At 34.6% G+C, this 19,491-nt stretch overlaps 1 protein-coding gene across 3 annotated transcripts in view; it reads left to right on the top strand.

The window, feature by feature from the left end:
* Nucleotides 1-19,491, top strand: part of ACO1 (aconitase 1) — a 108,543-nt gene that overhangs the window by 21,715 nt on the left and 67,337 nt on the right. The window lies entirely within an intron of this gene.

Genomic DNA, 19,491 nt, shown 5'->3' with positions numbered 1-19,491 from the left:
AGCTACTGATACTTTTCTGTTATTTTTATAACAAAGTTAGGAAACATTCCAGATTTTAGTATGTACATCTAGCTAAATAATAACTAGCATTTTGAGGTTAGTAAAATATTTACAAATATAATCTCATTTGACCCTGACAATACCATTGAGAAATAGTGTTGTTATTATCCCAACTTTACAGAAGAGGAAACTTAACCAGAGTCACACAGTTAACAAGTGACTGATAACTAGATTAGAACTCAAGTCTTCATGACTCCAAATCCACTTAGTCACTTCAGAATATGTACAAATGTTATCAGAACTTTGGTACATTTTACATGAGATCTCTGCCTTTAGTGACCAGTGAATTGACTGTTTCTTATATGGACAGTACCAATAAAATCTGAAGATGTAAAAGTAGCTTTCTTCAAAGTAGCATATATAAGAATTGACAGAGTTGATTTCATCATGTGTCTAAGGACAAGCAACATTTTCTTGAATACTTTGTCCTTTGACCTTGTTGTAAGAGACCAGAAATAGAGGCCCTATAAAGAACTTGACAGAATTCTATAAATTAAGTATTTATTAGCTCTATGACCCTGGGCAAGTGATTTAATATCTATCTCAGTTTTCTCATTCGTGAAATGGAGATGATAATACATGTAGAACCTTCCTCAAAGAGTTGTGGTAAGGCTCTAATGAGATAAATTATGTCGAGTTTCACAATTTAAAAAAAAATTCCTTATACATGCCAGTTATTTTGTTCCCATTTATTAATGGTGGCTTCAGTCTCAAGATTGGCACAGTGAAGAGATCTTGAGAAAAATATGTTGCAAGAAGTAATATGACATTAAGAAATAAAAGGCCAGAAGCTTGTAGATTACTTAAAAGCATTGTAATTATAGATCATTACTATATTTAAAGCAAAGGTCAAAGTTAATATCATATTAAAAAAGATAAAAAGAAAATATTGCTTGAAAATACATTAACTCCAACGCAATCTATTTAAACAAAATGTTGATGCTAGAAAATCGGAAATAGATAAAAGTGAAGACATTAATCGTGATTGTCACCTTTTTAAAAATAAGTTTAACAAATAAAAAGCAGTTAACACAATGAGAAGACCAAATCCATACTGAAATTATCAACCACAATAGACATTTTTTTTTCTCTTTGCCAAGTAGAGAAAGGTAGCTCTTGAAGATAACAGTTTAGAATATAAGCTGCTTTGCAAAAGCATTCCATTAGGAGAACAGAAGAAATAACAAAAATTAATTGAGGTGAAAATGAGAAAGCTAAATAAGTTGTATCACTTACAGATGAAATTACAAAGAAGAAAAATACTTCTGAAATGGATCAGTACAAGTGGAATTATTACATTTGAATTCTAATAGCTTAGTATTATATAAGGAAGCTCAATTGTTTTCATTTGTGTCTGATTCTTTGTGACCTCATTTGATGTTTTCTTGGTAAAGATACTGGAGTGGTTTGCCATTTCCTTCTCTATTTTATAGATGAAGAAATTGAAGCAAACCACTATTAAATGATTTGTAAGGTCTTAACCAGAGTTAAGTAACACTAAGGCCACATTTGAACTCATGAAGAAGAGTTTTTCTGACTCCTGGCCTGGCATACCATCCCCTGCACCATAAGCTGCATATAAGGAAGTAGAAATGACCAAATATAGGCAAATTTGTGCTAGAGGAAAGCAATTTTAAGACACTTAGTACTCAATTTTCAAGATATCATGTTTTTTTTTTTTTAAACACCTATGTGTCAGGCACTGATTTAAGCTCAAAAATGTGAAGATTTCAAAAGAATGAAAAATTCATGAATTGTATTGATTTTCCACCCAAAACTTTTCATCTTCTTCTGAACAGGGTTAGTTTCACTTACAGAAGAAGAGATACTACCAATGTCCACATGGCTTCCCTACACTTCTAATGGTCTTTTAGTCTCCACTATGCATTCTTTCTTTTTAGACTCTTTATATCTGCGTTGGTGGCCAAGATGCAGGAAACACTCTTTCCAATTTAATAGAACCTAGACTGTAGCCTGTAGCTCCTAGAATGAAAATAGTTCTTTCACTCTTTGCAGATGATATGATGGTATACCTAGAGAACCCCAGAGATTCTACTAAAAAGCTATTAGAAATAATTCATAATTTTAGCAAAGTAGCTGGCTACAAAATAAATCCCCATAAGTCCTCAGCATTTTTATACATCACCAACAAAACCCAACAGCAAGAGATACAAAGAGAAATTCCATTCAGAATAACTGTTGATACCATAAAATATTTGGGAATCTATCTACCAAAGGAAAGTCAGGAATTATATGAGCAAAATTATAAAAAAGTCTCCACACAAATAAAGTCAGACTTAAATAATTGGAAAAATATTAAGTGCTCTTGGATCGGCCGAGCGAACATAATAAAGATGACAATACTCCCTAAACTAATCTATTTATTTAGTGCTATACCAATCAGACTTCCAAGAAAATATTTTAATGATCTAGAAAAAATAACAACAAAATTCATATGGAACAATAAAAAGTCGAGAATCTCAAGGGAATTAATGAAAAAAAAAATCAAATGAAGGTGGCCTAGCTGTACCTGATCTAAAATTATATTATAAAGCAGCAGTCACCAAAACCATTTGGTATTGGTTAAGAAATAGATTAGTGGATCAGTGGAAAAGGTTAGGTTCACAAGACAGAATAGTCAACTATAGCAATCTAGTGTTTGACAAACCCAAAGCCCCTAACTTCTGGGAAAAGAATTCATTATTTGATAAAAACTGCTGGGATAATTGGAAATTAGTATGGCAGAAATTAGGCATGGACCCACACTTAACACCATATACCAAGATAAGATCAAAATGGGTCCATGACCTAGGCATAAAGAACGAGATTATAAATAAATTAGAGGAACATAGAATAGTTTATCTCTCAGACTTGTGGAGGAGAAAGAAATTTGTGACCAAAGATGAACTAGAGACCATTACTGATCACAAAATAGAAAATTTTGATTACATCAAATTAAAAAGCCTTTGTACAAACAAAACTAATGCAAACAAGATTAGAAGGGAAGCAACAAACTGGGAAAACATCTTCACAGTTAAAGGTTCTGATAAAGGCCTCATTTCTAAAATATATAGAGAACTGACTCAAATTTATAAGAAATCAAGCCATTCTCCAATTGATAAATGGTCAAAGGATATGAACAGACAATTTTCAGAGGATGAAATTGAAACTATTACCACTCATATGAAAGAGTGTTCCAAATCATTATTGATCAGAGAAATGCAAATTAAGACAACTCTGAGATACCACTACACACCTGTCAGATTGGCTAAGATGACAGGAAAAAATAATGATGAATGTTGGAGGGGATGTGGGAAAACTGGGACACTAATGCATTGTTGGTGGAGTTGTGAACGAATCCAACCATTCTGGAGAGCAATCTGGAATTATGCCCAAAAAATTATCAAATTGTGCATACCCTTTGATCAAACAGTGTTTCTATTGGGCTTATATCCCAAAGAAATACTAAAGAAGGGAAAGGGACCTGTATGTGCCAAAATGTTTGTAGCAGCCCTATTTGTAGTGGCTAGAAACTGGAAAATGAATGGATGCCCATCAATTGGAGAATGGCTGGGTAAATTGTGGTATATGAATGTTATGGAATATTATTGTTCTGTAAGAAATGAGCAGCAGGATGAATACAGAGAGGACTGGCGAGACTTACATGAACTGATGCTAAGTGAAATGAGCAGAACTAGGAGATCATTATACACTTCGACAACGATATTGTATGAGGACATATTTTGATGGAAGTGGATTTCTTTGACAAAGAGACCTAACAATTGATAAATGACGGACAAAAGCAGCTACACCCAAAGAAAGAACACTGGGAAACGAATGTGAACTATCTGCATTTTTGTTTTTCTTCCCGGGTTATTTATACCTTCTGAATCCAATGCTCCCTATGCAACAAGAGAACTGTTCGGTTCTGCAAACATATATTGTATCTAGGATATACTGCAACATATCCAACATATAAAGGACTGCTTGCCATCTAGTGAAGGGGGTGGAGGGAGGGAGGGGAAAAAATTGGAACAGAAACGAGTGCAAAGGATAATGTTGTAAAAAAAAAATTACCCTGGCATGGATTCTGTCAATATAAAGTAATTATTAAATCAAAATTAAAAAAAAAAAAGAATGAAAATAGTTCTAGCAACTTGATTCAATGCTGGTCACAAGATCTTGAAAGGAAGGATCTGTCATCCATCAAGGAATTGATTTTTTTTTTAAACTATGTACTTAATTCATTTTTAAAATTTTATTAAAGCTTTTTATTTACAAAACATATGCATGGGTAATTTGTCAACACTGACCCTTGCAAAACTTTCTGTTCCAAATTTTTCTTTCCTTTTCTCCACCTCTTCCCCTAGATGGCAGGTAGTCCAATCCATTTTAAATATGTTAAAGTAGGTCTTAAATCTAATATATGTATACATATTTATATAGTTATCTTGCTGCACAAGAAAAATTGGATCAAGAAGGAAAGAAAAAAACCTGAGAAAGAAAACAAAATACAGCAAACATCAACAGAAAGAGTGAAAATGCTATGTTGTGGTCCACCCTCAGTTCCCACAATCCTCTCTCTGGGTATAGATGGCTCTCTTCCTCCCTAAACAATTGGAAGTGGTTTGAATCATGTCATTGTTGAAGAGAGCCACATCTATCAGAATTGATCATCATATAGTCTTGTTGTCATGTATAATGATCTCCTACTTCTGCTCACTTCACTTAGCATCAATTCATGTAAGTCTCTCCAGGCTTCTCTGAAATCATCCTGTTGGTCGTTTCTTACAGGAAATATAATATTCATATACCATAATTTAGCCATTCTCCAATTGATAGGCATCCATTCAGTTTCCAGCCACTATCTATTCTAGCCACTATCAAAAGGGCTGCCACAAACATTTTTTGCACATGTGGGTCCCTTTAAGGGATTGACTTTGAGGGCAGGGAGTGCAATAGGACCTGAGCTGGAATTTAAAAAGCAGTAATCAAAAAGATACTACTTGAGAGTTCTGTAAAGTGGCAATTGTAGTGATAGAGAAATTATTCAGTAACAACAAGGTGGTGGGATTATCTTTGTTACTTCAGCTAAATAGACTCATCTTGTTAGGAGGATGTAACATGGGCAGAGTAGAAATATTGGAATCAAAGGACCTGTGTTCATATCCTGACTCTTATTTAATATCAATGTGATCCTGGTCAAATCAATTAATTTCTATTATTTTCAGTCTTCCCATCTGTAAAATTAACTAAATTAATTCTAAGGTTCTTTCCACTTCTATATCTATGATTCTATGGCCCATCAATTATTTAGTTAAGTACTTGTTATGGGTTGGCTGCTGTCCAAGATGCCAGGAATTCAAGTACAAAGAACAAAATAATCTATCAGTAAATACTGATGTATATGCTTCCTTTCATAATTCTTAGTCAAATTAGTCAATAAGCATTTATCTTTACCTATCAAATCTTCATCAGACTGGTTTGGTCTATTAATAAATCACACATATTATTAATGAAAATGAGAAGGAAATAGTTAATTCCTAAGTAGATCCTATACTCATAGTCACATAGTTAATTAGGTTGAAAGATGTGGAAAGTAAAAAAATTCTACTTTTGGGGGGGTTTGGTCTCTTATTTCCTTTTCTGTTCTCATCTAGTAAAAGTAAAAAAAAATACAAGAAAAGAAGTTATTGGGGAGGGGGGTACCAAGGGAAAAAATAAAATATATGAATTTGACAACTAATGGAAGAAAATATGTAGAGATCATCTTTTTAGATTCTAAGCTTCTGGAACTTAAGTACTGTGTATTCTTTCAGTGATTGTAATGTTGAGTGCCATGCACGTTATGAGTATTCAGGAAAAACAAATTGCTTATTATAGATAATACAGAAACACTAATCTGGAAAAATGAATATACAATACCTAATTCCATATTGATGTATGCAGCTGTGGTATAATCTTCAGTTGCATTTCATGATTGACCTACCATGTCCACAGCATTCTGCTAATACCGTAAAATTAAAGTTTTCCCTAAAAACAAATAGATGGTGATAAAATTTTTAAAACAAATTTATCTTTGTTTTGTCTATTAGAAGAATAGTGCCAATGCTATGATATGACAGTCCACAATTAATTCTGACTATAGTTCCTTTAAGTACCTGTGTATGCTTTTGTGGAGAAGATTTTAAATTTTTAAATGGACAAGTAAGCAAGAAAATAGTTTCCCAGGGAAAATATCATGCCTATTGTTGAACATCCCTTTAGCAATAGAAATAATAGCCTTTATCGCTAAACTGGCTTCCAAAAATTAAATAAGTTAATTTTTTTTTCATAACTTTTTATTGATAGAACCCATGCCAGGGTAATTTTTTACAGCATTATCCCTTGTATTCACTTCCGTTGCGATTTTTCCCCTCCCTTCCTTCACCCCCTCCCCCAGATGGCAAGCAGTCCTTTACATGTTGAATAGGTTACAGTATATCCTAGATAATAATATATTCAGAAGGTATAAATAACCCGGGAAGAAAAATAAAAATGCAAGCAATTTATATTCATTTCCCAGTGTTCTTTCTTTGGGTGTAGCTGCTTCTGTCCATCTTTGATCAATTGAAACTGAATTAGCTCTCTTTATCGAAGAGATCCACTTCCATCAGAATACATCCTCAAACAGTATCATTGTTGAGGTATATAATGATCTCCTGGTTCTGCTCATTTCACTTAGCATCAGTTCATGTAAGTCTCACCAGTCCTCTCTGTATTCATCCTGCTAGTCATTCCTTACAGAACAATAATATTCCATAACGTTCATATACCACAATTTACTCAACCATTCTCCAATTGATGGGCATCCATTCATTTTCCAGCTTCTAGTCACTACAAACAGGGCTGCCACAAACATTTTGGCACATACAGGTCCCTTTCCCTTCTTTAGTATCTCTTTAGGATATAAGCCCAGTAGAAACACTGCTGGATCAAAGGGTATGCACAGTTTGATAACTTTTTGAGCATAGTTCCAAATTGCTCTCCAGAATGGCTGGATGTATTCACAATTCCACAACAATGTATCAGTGTCCCTGTTTTCCCACATCCTCTCCAACATTCCACATTATCTTTCCCTGTCACTCTAGCCAATCTGACAGGTGTGTAGTGGTATCTCAGGTTGTCTTAATTTGCATTTCTCTGATTAATAATGATTTGGAGCATTTTCATATGTCTATAAATAGTTTCAATTTCTTCATCTGAGAATTGTCTGTTCATATCCTTTGACCATTTATCAATTGGAGAATGGTTTGATTCTTATAAATTAGAGTCAATTCTCTATATATTTTGGAAATGAGGCCTTTATCAGAACCTTTGATTGTAAAAATGTTTCAGTTTATTGTTTCCCTTCTCATCTTGTCTGCATTTATTTTGTTTGTACAAAAACTTTTCAATTTGATATAATCAAAATTTTCTATTTTGTGGTCAATAGTGATCTCTAGTTCTTCTTTGGTCATAAATTCCTCCCTCTTCCACAGGTCTGAGAAGTAAACTATCCTATGCTCTTCCAATTTTAAATAAGTTAATTTTGAGAAAAAAATCTGAAAGTAAAGGTTTATTGCTGTGAAAATGAACTTAGATGTAAAGTTTTCTGCTTGAAATTAGTTTGATATTAAAAATTGAGTAAGTGTAAATTAAAATGTTAAAACCTGACAATTTCATTGACACTATTGATCAAACTCTTGAGCTTCATTTTCATCAGCTATCTCTTTGCTAGAATATGTATGAGGTTTGAGGTAACAGTAAGCTTAATAATAATAATAATAAGGATGAACTATAACTTCAAAAAGTAACTTAAGACAAGGTAGGGAAATGATATTCATTCAGGACATCTTCTTTCCATTGCTATATTAAGTCAAGGTGTTGACCACAATGGTATATTAGACAGTGAGTTAAAAGGCAATTGAGTTAAAATTTTGGTGTATTGGAACAAAGAAACAAAATAGCTTCTTTCTTTCTATATCATCTAGGACAAAACTTATTGTTAAAAAAAAAAAAGTTACTGGAAATACTCTTCCTTTCTTCAGAAGGATCATAATAGTTGTATAGGGATACATTAACCTAGCCTATGGATAGATTTCAAGGGATCCATAAATATTAGATGAGAAAAAAATATTACATTTTTATTTTCACTAACTTCTAAATATATTTGGCATTTCCTTCCATTTTGAATGTAGACAACAGCATATCATTCTGAGGTGATTTTCATAGGCTTCACCAGACTGCCACAAGCCAGCTAAACTCACACATAGATAACCATAGCCCTTGAACTTCATCCTGAAGTACTAGAATGAGGTACATCAAAAAATGCCTACAAGTAGCAGCAAGTCCATAGCTGCCAATTTCTAAGTCTCCGAAACACAAGCTTTCTATACTATCTTTGGTACATTGGGATTTAGACTTTGAAAGAGATTTGCTCTGTAACTTAAGTGGATATGGGCTCTCTTTGGCACAGATACTCTGATACGGTACCTTTGAGGCTCAGAATCAATAGTGGTGTGAGACCCTTTTTAATGTTCTTACCCCATATTATATTTCCAGCTGTGAATTTTGGTGTTCAGTCGTTTCAGTCACATCTGACTTTTTTGTGTCCCCATTTGGGGTTTTCTTGGCAAAGATACTGGTTTGCCATCTCTTCCTTCAGCTCACTATAGATGAGTAAACAGGCAAACAGGATTAAATGATGATCATACAACTAGTAAATGTTGAGGCCAGATTTGAAGTCAAAAAGATAACTCTTTCTGACTATCTAGCTACTACAACAGCTATGAATACTCTAAGCTGTGTCCAGTAAGATTAGTGGTTACTTGCTGAATATGTCCTATACTTTGCTTTGTCAACAAATTTGCTCAAGCTAAGTCTTTTTTTTTTTCCACTCACTATTGTAAACTCTGATCCTTTGTGAAATCTTTCTGGAATGCCTCCAGTTCTAATAAGATGTTAACTAATTGTTATCAACAAACCTCCTTAGAACTTAACACTTAATCTTTGAGGACAGGAACTATTCAGTTTTTTCTTTGTACCCTCACTCCATCATACATAGTAAGTACTTATGTTTTCTGTTACTGCTTTGTGCATATAATTACTTGATTTAAAATCAAGTTTGAGAAATATAATCATTTTATTAATTTAATCATTTTATTTTAAATTTATTTAATCATTTTATTAATAAAACTACACATTTATTAATAAAATGATGGTCATTTGACTGTCTCTCTTAGACCAAAGACCCCTCAAGGTTGTAGCCTCACTCACACACAGTAGGAATGCCATAGAAGTATCAGTCAACTCTAAATGGTTAACATAATGGGAAGTGGGCTATATTAAAATGAGGGTTTTAAGCTATTTGACTCCTTTCACTCAACCTTGGTCAAAGAGACATCAATTTCCATATCACCTAACTTGTCAAAAGAGAGAATTAACACTTCCCCAGACTCAGCAATCACAATGATTGGGGAATACATCCAATAACTCAAAAGATAGAATGTCTGATTAGATCTTGACCTGGGTAAATCTTTGAGATTTCCCACACTGTTGGTTTCTGTATGAAGAAGTAGAAAAGGGGAAAACCTTAGTCTTGGTTTAATAGTTATTAAATACGAGAGAAAAATATGTCTTTCTCATACTTTATGCTTCCCTCCTCCTATTAGATTCCATATCCATAATGCCTAAAAATCTTTTGCACAAAGGGTCTTCTCAGTAGGTATTGGCATGGATGAGTGAAAGGAATAAAGTGTGTGTGTGTGTGTGTGTGTGTAGTATACTTGATGTAGTCCTGAATAATTAGGTGGGGTGTCGTATTGATAAGATTATTCCCTGAGGCAAGCAGGAAAGTGCACTGATGAGAATCAGTTCAACCCTGTAGTCCTAGCCTTGTGAAGTCTTGGGTAACCCCACCTTACTGTAGTCAATCAGGAAGCTAAATTAAATTTCAAACCCCCAAGTTTAAGCCATACTTGCCAAGTTCCTTTTAGCCCACCATGGAGTTCTGCTTTATGGTGTCTTTCCTCTCATCCCCTCCCACATGCTCTTTTTCTCATGCTATAGCTAATTAACTCTTTTAGGGTACTAACTCATCTATAGATTTAGTCTGCCAGGTAATGGCATACTCCCACCTCATGGTGTATTCCCTTTTTCCTGGTTAATTGTGGAATTTATCTTTTCCATTGTTATTTGTTAAAACCCCTTTCCTTGCTAACTACATGCTCTCCCAAATCTATTTCATATTTACTACTCCTGGTGTCTATTGTGTCTCTTCATTTTGTCTGTAACCTCTTCTCATGAATAAATCTGCCTTTTTGGCAAAAAGAAAGACCATTGTGAATTCATCCCATTACTGAACTCCAACATTTAGTGCCAATTGCTCTCCTGAATCATATCATTTGATGTTGAACATCAGTCTCATCATACTGCAATGATAATTTTTTTTTTATAGAACTCTCTGACTTCCCTTCATTATCCTGACATTTAAGTACACTGACTTTTTTAGTGCAGAGTTTTTTTTTATTTCTTAGGTGGCACTTGATAATTGTAGACCTATTCCCCTTCACTAATTCACTACCACTGGAAATGCAGCCCTGATCAGTATCACAAAATATCCTTGGATAACATTATTAACCAAATTTTGCTGCATTATCATTGGTTTCCCCACCAGGATAGTTCTGGTTCTCCTTCCCCTTTCTGTTCCCAAAGGCTTCAGCTCAGCTCTGTTCTGGTCCTGAGGAACTAACCTGTAAGCTAATATGTCTCATTGTTTTTTTGTCTAAACAATGAAATGCATAAACATGTTTCCACTCTTATAGTCATCTTCCTTGTGAGATAATGTATTTGTCAGGAAGCCAGGTTTTAATTACAAATCAGTGGCTTACTATAAGGAAGGGATCTCTCTTCAAGTTCTCATGATATGTAGTTCATATAATACACTGTGCACTGAACTGTGTATACAAACAAGTTGATACAAAAGTCAAATAAATATACAGAGAAGGTCAGGAGTACTTTCATAATAGAGCATGTCCTAAAAAATTTAGAAAGACAAAAGCTCTTTCAGAATTTCTAAAGATTTTTGAGTTTTTTTCTTTTATTTTCTGCATTTTAAAGGATTTCCATGGATCCTTTTGACAGTTGGGTAAAGAATATAGACCCTTTCCCCCCTTGCTTAATAGTATATTATTTTTTTCCAATTGCATGTGAAGATACAGTCTTCATTCACTTTTTTTTTTTTTTGCTGAGGCAATTGGGGTTAAGTGACTTGCCCAGGGTGACATAGCTAGGAAGTGTTAAGTGTCTGAGGCTAGATTTCAACTCAGGTCCTCCTGACTTCAAGGCTGGTGTTCTTTCCTAGCTGCGGCACCTAGCTGCCCTTTCATTTACTTTTATAAGGTTTTAAGTTCGAAATTTTTTTTTCTCTCTTTCCTTCTCCCTCCCCAAGACTGCAAGCATTTTGATATAGGGATGCAGTCATTTAAACATTTGCATATTAATCATATTGTGAAAGAAAAATCAAAACAAAAGAGAAAACCATGAAAAAGAAAAAACAACAAAAAAGTGAAAATAGTATGCTTTGATTGGCATTACAATCACCATAGTTCTTTCTCTGAAAGTGGATGACATTTTCTATTTTAAGTCTATTGGAATTGCCTTGGATCATCGTATTGCGATATGTGGGACGGGTTGGGTGTAAGACCCCCTTCCCAATCCAATTAATTAATCAGAGACATCATCGAGTACAAAGAGAAAACATTTATTTAATCCCTGCAGGGAGAGGCCCAGACACACAACTGAGAGCCATCCCAACTCCCACCATGTGCTCCTGGAACCTGACCAGCTTCCGCCTTGTCCAGGGTTTAAAAGGACTTGAGCCTTCTCATTGGATAAACTAAAAGGATGGAATCATCCTTGACCAATAGTAACCATTGCTGGCTGCCTCCCACAGGTCATGAGGCTTCCTGCAACTTCCTGTATCTCACATTCAAAGTCCATTCCTCCAGAGAACAAATGCCCTCTCAAAGTCCCAAAGTTCTAGGAATAGGAGAAAACACTTCATCCAATCAATCTAATTCACCTTTAATTTTTAGGATTTCCAATTTGATTTTTAATTGAGGATTTTTTTTCTATATTCAACAAATATCCAATTCATCTGCTCTTTCTCTATTTTATTGATGTAAACATTTAGAGACATGTTTTCTTCTGATTACTATTTTTGATGCATCCCATAAATTTATGTTGTTCACTATTATCATTATCTAAGTATAATTTTTTATTGCATGATGATATAAAAATACGCACTTAATTTTTCTGCCTTTAAATAGAAAGTTTTTAATGTCTTAATATATGGTCAGTTTTTGTAAAGATACCATGTTGTGATACAGGAGCCACCTACCAATGGCTGCTGTAGGTCTAACTCAAACCTGTAGAAAGGATCTCTTCATGTGAGAGGGTGATGGTACAAGGAGACTAAGAGGCAATAGCCTTGTCTGACCTCTTTCCTCTTCCTTCTGGCCTCTAATTTATTTCATTCCCAATCCATAAGGAACAACTGCTTCAGCAAAAACTGCTTTGATCCACAGCTGCAGAGGCTCTCAGAGGACTGACTTGCCCCTTCACTTGGGTGTGGTCTTTAATACCATGTACTGCTGAGAAAAAAGTTTATTCTTTTCTATTCCTATTCAGTTATGTTCGGATGTCTCATCATCTCTAGCTTATCTTAAGATTCTATTCGTTTTCTTGGCTTATTTATTTATTTATTTTTTGGTTAGATTTACTTAGTTCTGAGAGAGAAATAAATTCCCCACTATTATTCATGTTTTGTTTCCTTTAAAAATGTGAATGCTATTATTTTTGGTGCGTATATGTTTAGTATTGACATTATTTAATTATTTATTGTGCTTTTAACAATATAGTTTCCCTATTTATCTTTTTTCATTGAAACTATTTTAGTTGTAATTTTGTCTGAAATCATCATTATCCCTCATTTTTTCAACATCATAATAAATTCTACTTTAGCCCTTTATTTTTACTCTATATGTGTGTCTCATTTTTCATTGTATTTCTTGTAAACAGCATATTGTTGGGTTCTAGTTTTTTTAATCTACTATCAGCTTCTATTTTGTGGGCAAGTTCATCCTATTTACTTTCAGTTATAGTTATTAATTGTATATTTCCCTCCATCCAATTTTTCCTCAGTGTTTGTCCTCCTCTTTTTCTGTCTGTTTTCCTTCTTTCCTAAAAAGCTTAATTTACTTCTGACCACTGCTTCTCTAATCAACATACTCTTCTTGAGAGTTCCCTCCTCATCCTACCCCATTGCCCTTCTATTTCTCTTAAGTTAATAAGACATTTATTATACCCTTTTAGTTGTATTATTACTCGCTCTAATCCAGTTCTGATAAACTTGAATTTCTAATTAGTGACTGTGTTGGACTATACCTTTATTTAATCAAGCATAATGATTTTTCCTAAGGAATTTAATTTTTTTTAGTAGGAATCACAAATGTAAATATGCCAGAATATTTGCCTGAAAGAGAATCTACACTCAGGGATTAGATCTCAGTTGGAGAGAGAGAGAGAGAGACTATATCTTTTACCTAAAATGGGTGAATAAATATAATTTTCCACTATTCACATAAATAATGCAATCACATGATCTTACCTTGCATATAAGATTTTTTTATTAAAGCTTTTTATTTTTGAAACATGCATGGATAATTTTCAACATTCACCCTTGCAAAATCTTGTATTCCAGATTTTTTCCCTCTCTTCCCTCCACCCCATCCCTTAGATGGCAAGTAATCCAATGTGTTTTAAACATGTGCAATTCTTCTATTTCACAATTATGCTGCACCAGAAATATCAAATCAAAAAGAAAAAAAAAAAAGAGAGAAAACAGATGGCCTATGGAGACTGGATGTTTGATTTATGTTTAACCTTGTGCTTAAATATCTTAGCCATTGGGAAAAGGTTCTGTTTACTCAGTCTCAGCCAGAATCCATTTCTTAGGCTTTTGTGTTTTATCTTACTCTTTATTGATAAAGCTTGATACTTTGTATCTTATTTCCTCATTATCATGTTGCACTTGAAATATCAAATCAAAAAGAAAAAAAAAAAGAAAGAAAATAGATGGCCTATGGAGACACTGGATGTTTGATTTATGTTTAACCTCCTTGTGCTTAAATATCTTAGCCATTGGGAAAAGATTCTGTTTACTCAGTCTCAGCCAGAATCCATTTCTTAGGCTTTTGAATTTTATCTTATTCTTTATTGATAAAGCTTGATACTTTGTATCTTGTTTCCTCATCATAACAGTATGGCCATGGCTGTGGGTATATTAAAAGCCTGAAGGGGAGGTTTCTCAATTACTGTGTTTTTGGTTAGATCATGACTACAAATTGAACATCTGTTGGAATCTTTACAAACTGTTAAGTCATTAGAGTTGATAGACAATAATTATCTAATTTAGCATGGTTCAGTATCACTGATCTGATCTACTAAGTAGAACTAATTGATATAATGTTTGTGTTCACACCAGTACTCTTTGGAGTTCACCAGTATGGGAGATTCACAAAGTAAACTTTATAACTTTGTGAATTCACACCACCCTTAGGTGTGCCTCCAGAAGGAGGAGTCAACCTTTGGGAGATCATATATAAAGAGGCTCTTAAAGCTTCGGGTTAGTTAGTTACTTCGGGTTAGAGAGAGTTACTTCGAAACATCAACAAGAGTCAGAGAGGAGCACTCTGGGAGATATAGAAGCCCACAAGCCCTCTCTCGGAGGCAAGAGAGATTCATTTCATTTTCCACCTGGCTGGCTGGAGGCTGAAGGACAAATCTTTGGATTTGAAGACATTCGGAGGGAGCTCTTGGAACCAAGCAGAAAGATAGGCCTCTAAGAAAAAACTAACCGGGCTACTTTGAAAGGAGAAAATAAACGTTTGCATTTTTACCAGCTGGCTGCAATTTGGGTGATTATTACTTTTAACTGAAACTAAAGCTGCCTCCAGAAAACCTCCCCAAGAAATCTGCTTTCTTCCAGAGAGAACCATCTTATTATTTTAAAGAAGAAAAAGAACTCCACAAACACCCCACTCAACCATCTCATAGATGCATGTCATAGATGCATGCTTTTAATTCAGTCAATATCACTTAATATATTTACATGGTAAAATGCATTCCAAGACCAGCTAGGCATAATAGGAACAAGGAACAAGAACACTTTTCGTTATTTTTATGAATGTATGAATTTTGGATGTCAAAATTTTATTTCCTTTATGCATAGTATTTATTTTATTTTAATTCTTTAAGATTTAGAGCTGGAAGGAAAGAGACCTTAATGGCAATATAACCCAAACTTTTCATTTAATGCATGAAGAAACTGAGATCCACTAATTCAGTTTCAATAGATCAAAGATGGACAGAAGCAGCTACACCCAAAGAAAGAACACTGGGAAATGAATATAAACTGCTTGCATTTTTGTTTTTCTTCCCGGGTTATTTATACCTTCTGAATTCAATTCTCCCTGTGCAACAAGAAAACTGTTCGGTTCTGCACACATATATTGTATGGGCTGCTTGCCATCTGGGGGAGGGGGTGGAGGGAGGAAGGGGAAACATCCAAACAGAAGTGAATGCAAGGGATAATGCTGTAAAAAATTACCCTGGTATGGGTTCTGTCAATAAAAAGTTATTTAAAAAAAAAAGAAAGAAAGAAAGAAAGAAAGAAACTGAGATCCAGAGAGGTAAAATTGCTGGTCTAAGAGCACAGTAAGAAAAAGTGGGCAGTGTCAGCATTTGAACCCAAATCCTCTTTCTTTATTTTCACTGTCACTGAAGTCATATTTCTTTTTCTTTTATTTTCTTTGTTTGCTTAATAGTATTTTATTTTTTTCAAGTAATATATAAAGATGGTTTTCAACATTTGTTTTTATAAGACTCTTTGTTCCAAATTTTCCTCCTTCCCTCCCTTATCTTCTCTCTCCCCAAGACAGGAAGCAGTCTGATATATTGGTTAAACATGTGCAGTCCTTTTAAACATATTTCCATATTTCTCATGTTGTACAAAAAAATTTGTATTAAGAAGAAAAAAAAAACATGAGAAAGAAAAGGCAAACACTTACACACACACACACACACACACACACACACACACACAAAAGGTGAAAATATTATGTTTTGATAGACATTATCTTCATAGTTCTCTCTCTGGATACAGATGGTATTTTCCATCTCAAATCTATTGCATTTGTCTTGGATCATCACATTGCTGAGAAAAGTCAAGTCTATCATAGTTGATCATCACATAATTTTGCTGTTGCTGTGTACAGTGTTCTCTTGGTATTGCTCGTCAAGTAACCTTTTTTCTTTTTTTTTTTTTTTTTTTGATTTCTAATAACTTTTTATTGACAGAACCCATGCCAGGGTAATTTTTTACAGCATTATCCCTTGCACTCCTGTTCCGACTTTTCCCCTCCCTCCCTCCACCCCCTCCCCCAGATGGCAAGCAGTCCTTTAATGTTGAATAGGTTACAGTATATCCTAGATAACAATATGTGTGTGCCGAACCAGTTTTCTTGTTGCACAGGGAGAATTGAATTCAGAAGGTATAAATAATCCAGGAAGAAAAACAAAAGTGCAAGCAGTTTATTTTCATTTCCCAGTGTTCTTTCTTTGGGTGTAGCTGCTTCTGTCCATCTTTGATCAATTGAAACTGAATTAGCTCTCTTTATCGAAGAGATCCACTTCCATCAGAATACATCCTCAAACAGTATCATTGTTGAGGTATATAATGATCTCCTGCTTCTGCTCATGTAAGTCTCACCAGTCCTCTCTGTATTCATCCTGCTGGTCATTCCTTACAGAACAATAATATTCCATAATGTTCATATACCACAATTTACTCTCAACCATTCTCCAATTGATGGACATCCTTTCGTTTTCCAGCTTCTAGTCACTACAAACAGGGCTGCCACAAACATTTTGGCACATACAGGTCCCTTTCCCTTCTTTAGTATATCTTTGGGGAGAGCCCTGTAGAAACACTGCTGGATCAAAGGGTATGCACAGTTTGATAACTTTTAGAGCATAGTTCCAAATTGCTCTCCAGAATGGCTGGATGTGTTCACAATTCCACCAACAACATATCAGTGTCCCTGTTTTCCCACATCCCCTCCAACATTCCTCATTATCTTTCCCTGTCACTCTAGCCAATCTGACAGGTGTGTAGTGGTATCTCAAAGTTATCTTAATTTGCATTTCTCTGATTAATAATGATTTGGAGCATATTTTCATATGTCTATGAATAGTTTCAATTTCTTCATCTGAGAATTGTCTGTTCATATCCTTTGACCATTTATCAATTGGAGAATGGTTTGATTTCTTATAGAGTCAATTCTCTATATATTTTGGAAATGAGGCCTTTATCAGAACCTTTGGCTGTAAAATGTTTTCCCAGTTTATTGTTTCCCTTCTAATCTTGTCTACATGTGTTTTGTTTGGAAGTAACCTTTTTTCCATTGAAAGCCCAAAGACTGTAAATACACACAGGATACAGTTTTCAGACTCTGCCTAGGATTCACAGTTACCATATTTGGGCCTCCTCAAAACCAGCCTTAATTCATCAGGAGGACCTAGATGGCTATAATACCCATTAACATTAATTCTCTACATCTGCATGAGAATAAGTTTGTCTCCCAATACAAATCACTCCTACATGTTTTCAGATGAGGAACTATACTCTAGTTTTCATGGAATGAAGAAGGCTTTCTATATTCAGAATCCCAATCTACTCTATTCATGCATAAAGACCATTTGAAAGTCAGATGTTTATGAGCTGGGAACTTAACTTTTATATAATAATGCTTTTTAAGAATTCACTTTCTGAAACTGAAATCATCTTGTTTTGTTGCTGGAAATGTGCCTGTTGATATGGATCATAACATTTTAGTTGTTTTTTGATCTTTTAGGATGGGTAGCTATGTAGTAGTTATTATTGTGTGGATTGAGTAGGGCAGCAAAAGAATGGTAATACAAATAGAATACTGGGATACAAATAGAAAAAAACAAGAGTCTACTGTCACAGAGTTTACTTTCTTTTAGGAGGACAGAATACATATAGGAAGTTTCAGTTGTGAGTCATAGAAGGGCCCTATTTTCTTCAGGTTACAACCAAATAGATTGTCATGTACCTCCCTTAATAAGTCTAATGATAAAAATCAAAACTTTTTATAATATTGGACTGCTTGACAGTGCCAAGGACTTGCAGACCAGTGCTACCAGCTGTGATGTTTTCTTTCTGAATTTAAATCTGACTTCAGACACACCTAGATGTGTGATTCTGGGCAAGTCACTTAATCTTGTTTGCCTCAGTTCCCTAATCTGTAAAATGAGAGAAGGAGATGACAACCACTCGTCAGTATCTTTGCCAAGAAAACCCCAAATGGGGTCACAGAGAGTTAGGTACCAGCTGAAAAATCTTACTAAAAAGCACCATAGTGCAGGTGTACATATATGTGTGTGTCATTTTCTTTGTGATAAAAGCTACTTGGCTACTGTGTTTTGGGCACTGAAATAAAATCACAGCAGTCATTCTCATTTGAGGACTTGATGATTTTTTATTTTAAGTCTTTTTCTTTTCTGCATCTTGCTCTCTTTAGTTGCAACTGTTTATTTTCCCTTGGAAGATGGATAGATGCTAGTAGCACCATTAGAGCAGAAGAAACCTTGTAGGGTCATCCAGTTTAACTCTTTTATATACAAGAAACTGAATCTTAAGTAGGTTAAATGACCTGGCCAAGGTTACATAAGTAATAGTAGACACAGGATTTTCACCCACATCTTCTGACTCCATATCCAGCATCCTTTTCACTACCTTCAATGAAAAACAAAAGCTAAGATTTTGCTTTTAGTGCTGGTGGTTGTAGTGAAAATAGTAGTGTTGCTCCTCTTATTTACAAGCACCTTGGCTTCATACGACGGAACTAAGTGATGCAGAATAACATACTTTTTCAAATTTCTAAGCACAGTCATGTGAGTGTGAAGTAAATATGTGAGTTAACCATATCCCAAAATGGATAGGAGCCACTAGAGGAGTCCACTTTCCATCTTTGAAATGCAGAATTGCTTTGGTTGGCTTGCAAGAATTAAATAAGGATAATAGATATTCAGTGGCTATCATGGAGCCCTTTGGTAAACTCTACATGGTATCAAAATTTACTTAGAATATGTGTGTTTGAATCTAATGAGGAAAAAAAAAATATGGGTTTATTTTTGTAAGTGCTTCTGTGGAGTTGATGAATTATTTAGAAGCTTGACTATAAAAGATATTGACTAATGGTCATTCTATAAGATGTCCTTTAGGATTTGACAGCAGGTCTGTGAATGGCTTCCACTCAAAAAACT

The sequence above is a fragment of the Antechinus flavipes genome, chromosome 1 (assembly GCF_016432865.1).
Source record: "Antechinus flavipes isolate AdamAnt ecotype Samford, QLD, Australia chromosome 1, AdamAnt_v2, whole genome shotgun sequence".
Taxonomy (NCBI): domain Eukaryota; kingdom Metazoa; phylum Chordata; class Mammalia; order Dasyuromorphia; family Dasyuridae; genus Antechinus; species Antechinus flavipes.
Note: the sequence above shows the minus strand (reverse complement) of the source record. Positions and strands in the feature narration are given on the sequence as shown.